The sequence below is a fragment of the Phalangium opilio genome, unplaced genomic scaffold (assembly GCF_054372755.1).
Source record: "Phalangium opilio isolate 3A_F unplaced genomic scaffold, DU_Popi_V2 ptg000103l_1, whole genome shotgun sequence".
In the NCBI taxonomy this organism is placed as follows: Eukaryota; Metazoa; Arthropoda; class Arachnida; order Opiliones; family Phalangiidae; genus Phalangium; species Phalangium opilio.
This window is the reverse complement of record NW_028324205.1, coordinates 1,562,170-1,571,290: the sequence shown is the minus strand read 5'-3', so window position 1 is coordinate 1,571,290 and position 9,121 is coordinate 1,562,170.

The window sequence follows — 9,121 nt, the reverse complement described above, 5'->3', positions numbered from 1 at the left end:
GAGCTAATCCGCTACTGGTTGAGGACGAACTCGACGTCATTGAAGAGGATTCCGCTGGACTGGAATCTTCTGACGAGGACGGTGAAGTCATGTCTTCCAAGGACATGGCTAATAGCGAGACAGGCGCTCTTGATAATGCGTCCGCAACCTTGTTCTCAACTCCCTTCTTGTGTATGATCTTGACGTCATACGTCTGCAACTACATTGCCCAACGAACAAGTCGAGAATTTGGTTCTTTCAAAGTAAATAGCCCCTGGAGCGCTTTGTGATCGGTGATCACAGAAAACGTTATATTCTCCAAGTATGGCCGGCACTATCCAACTCCCTAATAGATGGCAAGACATTCCTTTTCCGTGGTGGTATATCTTCTCTGGACGTCGGTCAGTTGCTTACAGGCATAGGCAATAGGTACCTCGACGTCATCTTGAATTTGGGACAGGAAAGCTCCAAGTCCAGCGTCGCTAGCATCCGTTGTCAGGATACACGGCAACTTCGGGTTGTAAGCCGCTAAAGGAGGCGCCATGCAGATCGCATCCTTGATGGCCTGGAACGCTTCCTGCTGTTCTTTCTTCCACTGGAACGGAACGTCCTTTTTCTTGAGATGGTTAAATGGGGCAACGATCTTGGAATACTGCGGGATGAATCGAGAGTGCCATCCCGCCATGCCCAGAAATCTTTGGATTTCTTTCACGATCTTTGGGACGGGAAAGTCTACTATAGCCCTAGTCTTGAAGGGATCAATGTGAATCCCTCGTTCATTTACTATATGCCCTAACACAATCGCTTCGCTTTGCACAAAGCGACATTTCTTTGTCTGAAGCGTAAGTCCCGCTTTAGACAGTCGGTGAAAGACATATTCCAAGGCTTGCAAATTGTCTGCCCAAGTACTGGATGGAATGACGATGTCATCCAGATAGAAACAGATGGAAAAGTGATGTCCATCCCTGAAGACTTCGTCGATGAGTCGTTGAAACGACGACGGCGCATTGCATAGACCGAATGGAAGTACCTCGAACTCGTACTTCCCCGCATGCGGGATAAAAGCGGTCTTCGCTTTCGCTTGCGGATGGAGATCTATCTGCCAATAGCCGCTCTTTAAGTCCAGTGCTGTGATGAACTTCGGGGCACCCATTTTTCCTAATAATTCTTCTATTCGCGGAAGCGGATACGAATCTTTCACGGTCACTTTATTAAAAGCGCGATAGTCGACGCAGAAACGTATCTTTCCGCACTTCTGGTGGACAAGTACCACTGGCGACGCGTAAGGACTAACGGATGGCTTCACGATACCGTCGCGGATCATTTCGTGAAGATGATCTTCAATTATCCGTTTTTTCTCGTCGCTAACACGATACGCGCGTTGACTAACGGGAACATCGGTGGTAGTATGTATCTCGTGATATACTAAGTTTGTGCGTCCCGCTTTTTCCGCAAATAGTTTTGGAAATCGTAATAAAAGAGTTTTTAAGTCTTCCTTCTGAGTAGGACTAAGTGTAGGCGACGCGACAGCTTGTTCAACATCCTCGATAATCTGAGGTGTTGGAGTCTTTAACCCAGGGAGATTAAGTACGAATGGAAACGTTGTTCCGTCAATCTGACACGTTTTTGTACCAAAATCCAAAATCGCCCGATGTTTATACAGGAAATGTTTTCCCAGAATAAAATCGTTCGGTAGTGAGGGAACTACGTGAAATTCCTGCGTTAGTTTCAACTGTCCTAAGCGGAAGTCTATTCGCGCGCGTCCCTTTGTGAAGGTATAACGTCCATCGCCTAACACTTTGCATTGAGTCTCTTCTTCTTCCGGAAGTACTAAGTCTGGTTTTAAAGTTCTGACTAAATTACGCCACTGATATAAGCTGATAAAACACGCATCAGCGCCTGAATCCAGTCTAGTCGCGAAAGTCCCACGCGAATACACGGCTTCTATGGCCACGGGAGGGTCAACCTCACAGCGACGCACATCCATAGAGCCAATTTCCATAAGGGGCTTTACTTTCTTCGCGCGGCGGGAAGACGATCCCCTTTTGGTCTTCGCGTTTTCCGAAGCCTGTCTTTGCGCGACTTCTTGTTTGTCCGGACAGGTGGTGGCATAATGCCCTAAGAGTCCGCATTTATAGTACTCTACACGACTTAAGTCGTTTTGCTCTGGCTTACCCTGTGTCGGAGTCTTTGGTCTGTTGGTATTTCTTGCTTTAGGTGTCGCAACCTTTGATTTTGCCCCTCCCCCCGGCGGTTTAGTAAAAACCGCGGCGGTGGGAGAAATTCTTCTCCCACTGGGTTCACGCGAGATAGAATTTGCACTGTCTCTAGGATACAATGAGCTAGAGGGTGTCGCTCGTAAAATTTCTTCTGTTACGTGGCCCTTCTCTATAAAACTGGGCATTGTCCTTATGTTGTCGTTGAAGACATGGATGCGTCTCTCGGCGAGGATATTTTTCTTGCAAATACCAACAAGTTCAGAGTCAGTGTACGGAACGCGTAGGTTTTGATTCATCGCGGTAATTGTAGCGATATACTCGTCAAAAGACACACCGTCGGATTGTTTAAATTGTGCTATTTCTAGGCGGAGGGATTCCTCCGCTCGTACCGAAAAGAAATAGTCTCTAAACGCGCCTTTTACTGTACGCCACGTTAGTACTTGATTAGGCCTATTCATGTCTCTAAACCAGATTAAGGCACGGCCCCTTAATATTTGGGGGAGAAGCGCGATAATGTCATTGCCCGTCATGCTGTGATATTCAGCGAATTCCGTCAAAGTCCGAAGGAATTCCGGCGCGATTTCACCTTCAACACCACTAAATATTAAGTGAGGGGGTGGTTTTGGCCTATTTTTGGCGGCTGGTCTAGTTCCTATGTTCGCTAACGTAGTTGCAAGTGTTTGAATAGTTTGAATCCAAACATTGGACGCTGCACCTTGCGGTAGCGGCGGCGGAGGTGGGATTCCTCCTGCCGCTTGTCCTTGTCCACGCGTAGGACTAGTACCAAGGCTTGGAGGAGGAGTGTTCCTCCTCGGGGGAGTATAAGATCCCGGTAACTGCGCGTTAATCGCGGCGATTAAAGCACGCGGATCGGCGGGATTCATGACTCGACAGTTGATGAGTTCAAGCAATGGCACAAGTAATGTTCACAAGTACGCGTTTAAGTACAAATGGTAATGTCAGTCTTAACGGGTCCTGGCAAGCTCGCCACTTTATGTAACCGTAAAATTAAAATGTAGGAAAGGGGGCCTAATTACACGGCTCACAAAGAAATTAAATAAAACTAGCAATTGAAGAAGTTCCCAGGTTACCCGTTTAAAGGACTTATTGTCCATGACTAACTATATTTACCAAATGATACATTGTTGAAAAATAAACGCAGTGGTAGAATAATAATACTTTGAATTTATTGAAACAAAAAAAAACACGTGCGAACTCGGAGCGCGAATACAATTGAACTACCCGCAACTGACTACTCCGTTACAGGCGGAGGCGGGGGTCTTTTATTTCCGCGAAAAATGTTTTTTTTTTAACATTGACAGCAGTGGCGCTTCGGGACAATTTGGCATTTATACAAACTTTAGTATAAAAAATAATATATGAGTAAGGCAGACGACGCGGTTTTTTCCCGGGAAGCAAGATCTGGCTGAGGACGGTTACAGGGTTAATGTTAGTTTATCATTTCAGATACGGAACAAGTTTAAGCGATTATTTACCAATTGACGGTTTTTAAGTGGGTCCCCGAATCGGAATTAAATAGTTTAATGACAAAAATCCCCAAAATACCCGATGATAATAATCTAGGATACATCATCGAATGCGACCTTCTTTACCTCCCGGAAATTCATACTTTTATATCGGATTTCCCATTGGCTCTCGAAAGGCAGAGCTTTCAGGTTTCTCAACTTTCACCATATTGTCGAGATGTGTTAGATGAATTTAACATACCTCGTAAAGAATCAAATCCGAAATTAATTCCTAACCAAATGTCTATAACGAAGTATGTTCTTCATTATAGAAATACAAAATTTACTTACAATGTATGATCTTAACCAAAATACATAGGGCGTTAGAATTCAAACAAGTGTTGGCTTAAACGGTTTATTGAATTCAATACCAAACAGAGGAAGCTCGCGCCCGACGAATTTACGCAATCATTGTTCAAACTAATTGTCAATTCATTATTTGGTAAATCAATGGAAAACTTAAGGAAAAGAATAGTATTACATTTAGCTCACACAAATAAAACGTTGTTAGTGAAAGTTAGCCAAGCCTCGTTTAAAAGTGTGACAGTATTTAACAAAGATTTAGTGGGCGTTTCCATGCGCCCCAACAAAAATAACTTCAATTTACATAGAGTTTGCTGTTCTAGAATTATCAAAACATCTCATGTTTGATTTTTACATCAATTTCTTAAAGCAGGTATACACTGATTCATTCTGTATTGAAGTTCAAATAGAAAACGTGTATAAAGATTTAGAAAGACACGGTGATAAATTTGACTTTAGCAATTATCCTAAGAACTATTTTCTCTACAATGAGGTCAATAAAAAGGCGTTGGGAAAGTTCAAAGATGAAACTTCGGGGAAGCCCATTCACGAATACGTAGGGCTCCGTAGTAAAATTTATAGTCCGTTGATGAGTGAAACGGAAGAAAAAAAACGTTGAAAGGGATTTGTAAAACTGTTGTGAAAAACAAAATAAGACACGAGGACTATAAAAATTGTCTTTTTAAAAGGAAATGTACGTCAGAGACCATGTATCGATTCCAGTCTGAGAATCACGAACTTTATACCTTAAAAGTTCAGAAAGCCGCGTTATGATGACAAACGGTATATTTTGGAAGATGGTGTTTCTTCATTTCCTTACGGGAATAAGGATATAGCGGAAAAATAATCCTATTTTGTAATGTGTGATAATAAAAAAATAATGTCTATTATTCCTAGTTGCGTTATTTTCTTATAAATAACAAGTGTATGAATAAATTTGGATCCAAGATGTTACGTAGGAGAATTATAATAGTCCCGTCTATGGTTTCGTGGAAACTTCTGTCAGGTAGGAGGGTAGTTAGACGGGGGAAAAGGTTTCAGAATGTGAATAAACATTTAAGAAAGACGGTAAAGAATAGATCAAGAAAGGTGAAAGTTTAGTACTCTTAGGCGGCGATTTTTTTAGGTTGTGAAAAGGATACGAGATAAAAAGCGTAGAGCAGAGGAGAAACGAAACAAGGAGACAGATTGCGGGAAAATTCGAAGCATTTATTATAATAGTAAAAGCCCAGGGTCCTACGCCAACGTTTTCGGAAATGAAATCGTCAATATGCGAAAGGTGAGACTTTTTATTAAATGAAAGGAAGCGTCTAACTTGGTTTTTTTATATTGATTTATACAAACTATGAAAATTCGAATTAATCAGTATATGACAGCGAATAACGCGTTAAACTACAATAATGTATTACCGAATTTAGTAAAGGCTTATAACGACAGTTTCCATAGAACAATCGGAATGAATCCTAATGAAGTTAACAACGAAAACTCGGCAGAAGTTTGGTATAGAATGTTTGGTAAAATCGATTTCAGTTCCCCTTTAGATTCGGAAGATATTTACGTGGGAAACATTATTAGAATTTCCAAACAAACAAACGTGTTTAATAAAAAATTCAAGCCAAGATGGAGTGATGAACTATTTAGAGTGCTCAAGGTTTTGAATACGCAACCGAGGACCTATAAGATTGAAGATCTGAATTCTCGGTTGATCGAGGGCACTTTCCTTCAACCGGAAATGCAAATCGTGGGGAAAGATTTGAATGATTGCGTTTTCCGTATTGAAAAAATTTTAAAAACGCGTAAAAAATCCGATGGTACTAAAGAACATTACGTTAAATGGTATTGGTATGACGAATCCTTCAACTCGTGGATTAGCGAAATCGATTTAATTAAGAAAAAATAATAATCGTGTATAAATATCGGACACGGAACATCATTCCATCCATTGTTAAAAATGAACTCGTGCTATCTGAAATTTCGTCATCCTAGCAACTACGCTATTTACGGACCCAGTTTATCAGGTTACATCAATTTCGTTGTTTTTATATTTAATATGATAGTTATTAACTTTAAAACTTTGTTTCAGGTAAAATCACGTTCGTTTTTAAATTACTACGTAATCATGAGTTTTGCATAACTCCGAAAATACAGAGAATAATTTATATGTACGGTTCGTATCAAACCGAGTTTGAAAAGTTACTAAAGGAACTTCCAATTTTGGAATTTGTTAAGGGAATCCCCGATGATCTTCAAAATTTACTAGACTGCAATGTAAATAACTTGATTATTATCGATGACCTTCTAAACGAATTGAAAGACAATAAAACTGTCGGAAATTTATTCATTAAAAATGCGCACCATAAAAACGCCAGCTGCATATTATTAAGTCAAAGTATGTACAAGCAAGGTTGTGTATGGATTTTATTTGTATATATTTTATTACCGTACTTTGAATATGTCTAATTTTGTAAAGGTTCCGTAATGAGAGATATCAGCCTGAACACGCATTATTTAATTTTGAAGCCAATGATGCGTGATAAGAATCAGATTGCTACGCTTTCGAGACAAGTCTTTCCCAAAAAACCAAATAAATTATTGTTAGCGTACGAGGATGCGACTAGTTTATCGCCGTACGCTAATCTAATTCTGGATCTCAGGGTGGATTGCCCCGACGATTTGAGGTTAAGAGGACACGGAATTTTGGAAGATCTACCGATGATATTTTATAAATAGCTATATTTAACAATTAATGTCATCATTATGTCGAGAACTTCGAGGAGATTTAGTAGTCTAAACGGCCTTCCTCTAAGAGGGGTAGATTGTGTAAACGATCCGCAACTTAAATTCATATGCCAACTATCAAGCAACTTAAAAAAAAAGGAAATGTTATCATAGATAATAAAACAAGGAGAAAATTAGTCAAGTACAGGAATTTGATACGTAAGCTAGCTGATAAAAATATTTCGTTAAAAAGAAAGAAGTCTCTTCTGAAATTGAAACAACACGGAGGTTTTTTCCCATTAATTTCGACGCTTCTACCGAGCATTATCAGTGGCATTTCAACATTACTCGGACAATGAATACTCTTCAAAAATTAATTCTCGTCCCATATAATCAAATTCGATCAAATCAAGATCTAATTAACAATGAAATGACGGACCTTGACCGCGAAATGTTCGCGGTAATTCGAACAAAAGGTCTTACATCGAGAAAAAAAACTCGACGGTATCAAGAATTGCTTCAAAAGTATCAGTTTTCTAAAAAACCCATTGTTCCGAAAACGGTTAGCGTTAGCAATCTACCATCAACCAAACCGAATATACAATCGTCACCTATAATTATTCATTCTAACCCTTCCACCTATACACCTCCTTCAACTCCTCCTCCTCCCCTTCAAACCCAAACATTTCAAACTAAAGCAGTTCAAACCCCCGCAGCTTCGACTTTTACTCCCACTAACGCAAAACCAATCGTAAAAAAATCACGAAAATATAACGTCTCGGGTAAATTGAATAGAAATACCGGTCAAGAACCGATTATAACTAGAAGCCATACGGAGTTATTGGAAAAGAAGAAGAAACCCCCGACTATGGTTAATAAGAAAACAGGAAAAAAAGATTTAATATCTGCACCTTCAATTTTAATTGATTGGGACGATGAAGATTTTTAAAAATAAAATGTTGTAAAAAAAATAGAGACTTTTTATTGCTTTTTAATATTTAATTTATTTCAATATTCAATTTATTTTATATATATATATATTTTTTAATTTTTATTTCAACGATTATATATATATATATATATTTTTAATTTTAATTTTTTTGTTACATTCCGCTGCTGCTGCTCTGACTTTCGAAAAAGTCTTTAAAAATTAAAGCCCTGCACCGTTCGTGGGGCAGTATAAACGTCTCCAACTGCCTCACCTAGGGAAGAAATAAAGGAAACATGGAATAATGATGTAATTAAGCGGGGGGGGGGAGAGAGAGAGAGAACATACCTGCACGAAGCTTTTTTTCGCCTCCTATTTTTTGCACGAGACGGTCCAGATCTGGGTGAAACGACACGGAGACATCTATAGACGATATCTCCGGTCTGAGATCAAACCGGATGACGTATCCGATGTGTATGGATCGCACCAAAACCTTAAACAAATGAATAAAAACGTTGTCGTGATATTTAATTTTTAATATAAAAATGAATCGATTTGTTAAATTCTTACCTCCAAATCTCTGAAGGTAAATTCTGGGAGCTCATCTCGTCCAGGTATTGGCCCTAGGACGGCCGTGTATCGCAAGATCGCTTTAACGTCTTCACCAAAAGCAAGAAGACCTACAGACATTTTCTATTCTCAAATGTGGTTGATTCTCCGAAATTTTCTGTTTCCTAAATGCTGCTTTATCTCTGAAAATAGTATTCGAGAATGATGGTTCTAGAATCAAGGACCGATACTTTTATACACTATCACCGGAACGAATAAATTAGTATAGTATAATACATATACAATCTGGAAGAATTCAAACTCACCTACGACAATACCTATAATCCTTATTGATGTATTTTAGTTACGATGGAATTCGGTAACTTTTTTATCACTAGATAATCCCACCTCGAACTAGTTTCGTATGTGGATCAAATAGGATATTTAAAAATACCATAAACCCATAATCGGTGTTTTCTACGATAAATCACGTAGGACTTATTTTCGTAAAATATCCGATATACATTAAAAACCGAGGAAATGACTATCCACTATTTATTCACCCACAACGATTAATCCGATACCTATAATACTTATTGAAGTATTTTAGTTACGATGGAAAGCGGTAACTTTTTTATCACTAGCTAATCCCACCTCGAACTAGTTTCGTATGTGGGTCAAATCGAATATTTAGTTTCTATGGTAGATCATGTAGGACTTGTCTTCATAAAATATCTGATATACATTAAAAACCGAAGAAATAACTATCCTTTATTAATTCACCCGCAACGATTAATCCGAAAACACGTCCTCGCATGTAGTTTTGACGTTTATTAAAATGAAAAAAGTTCGTTTCGACAATATATCCGTAATATATTATATTGAACGTGAAAATAGAA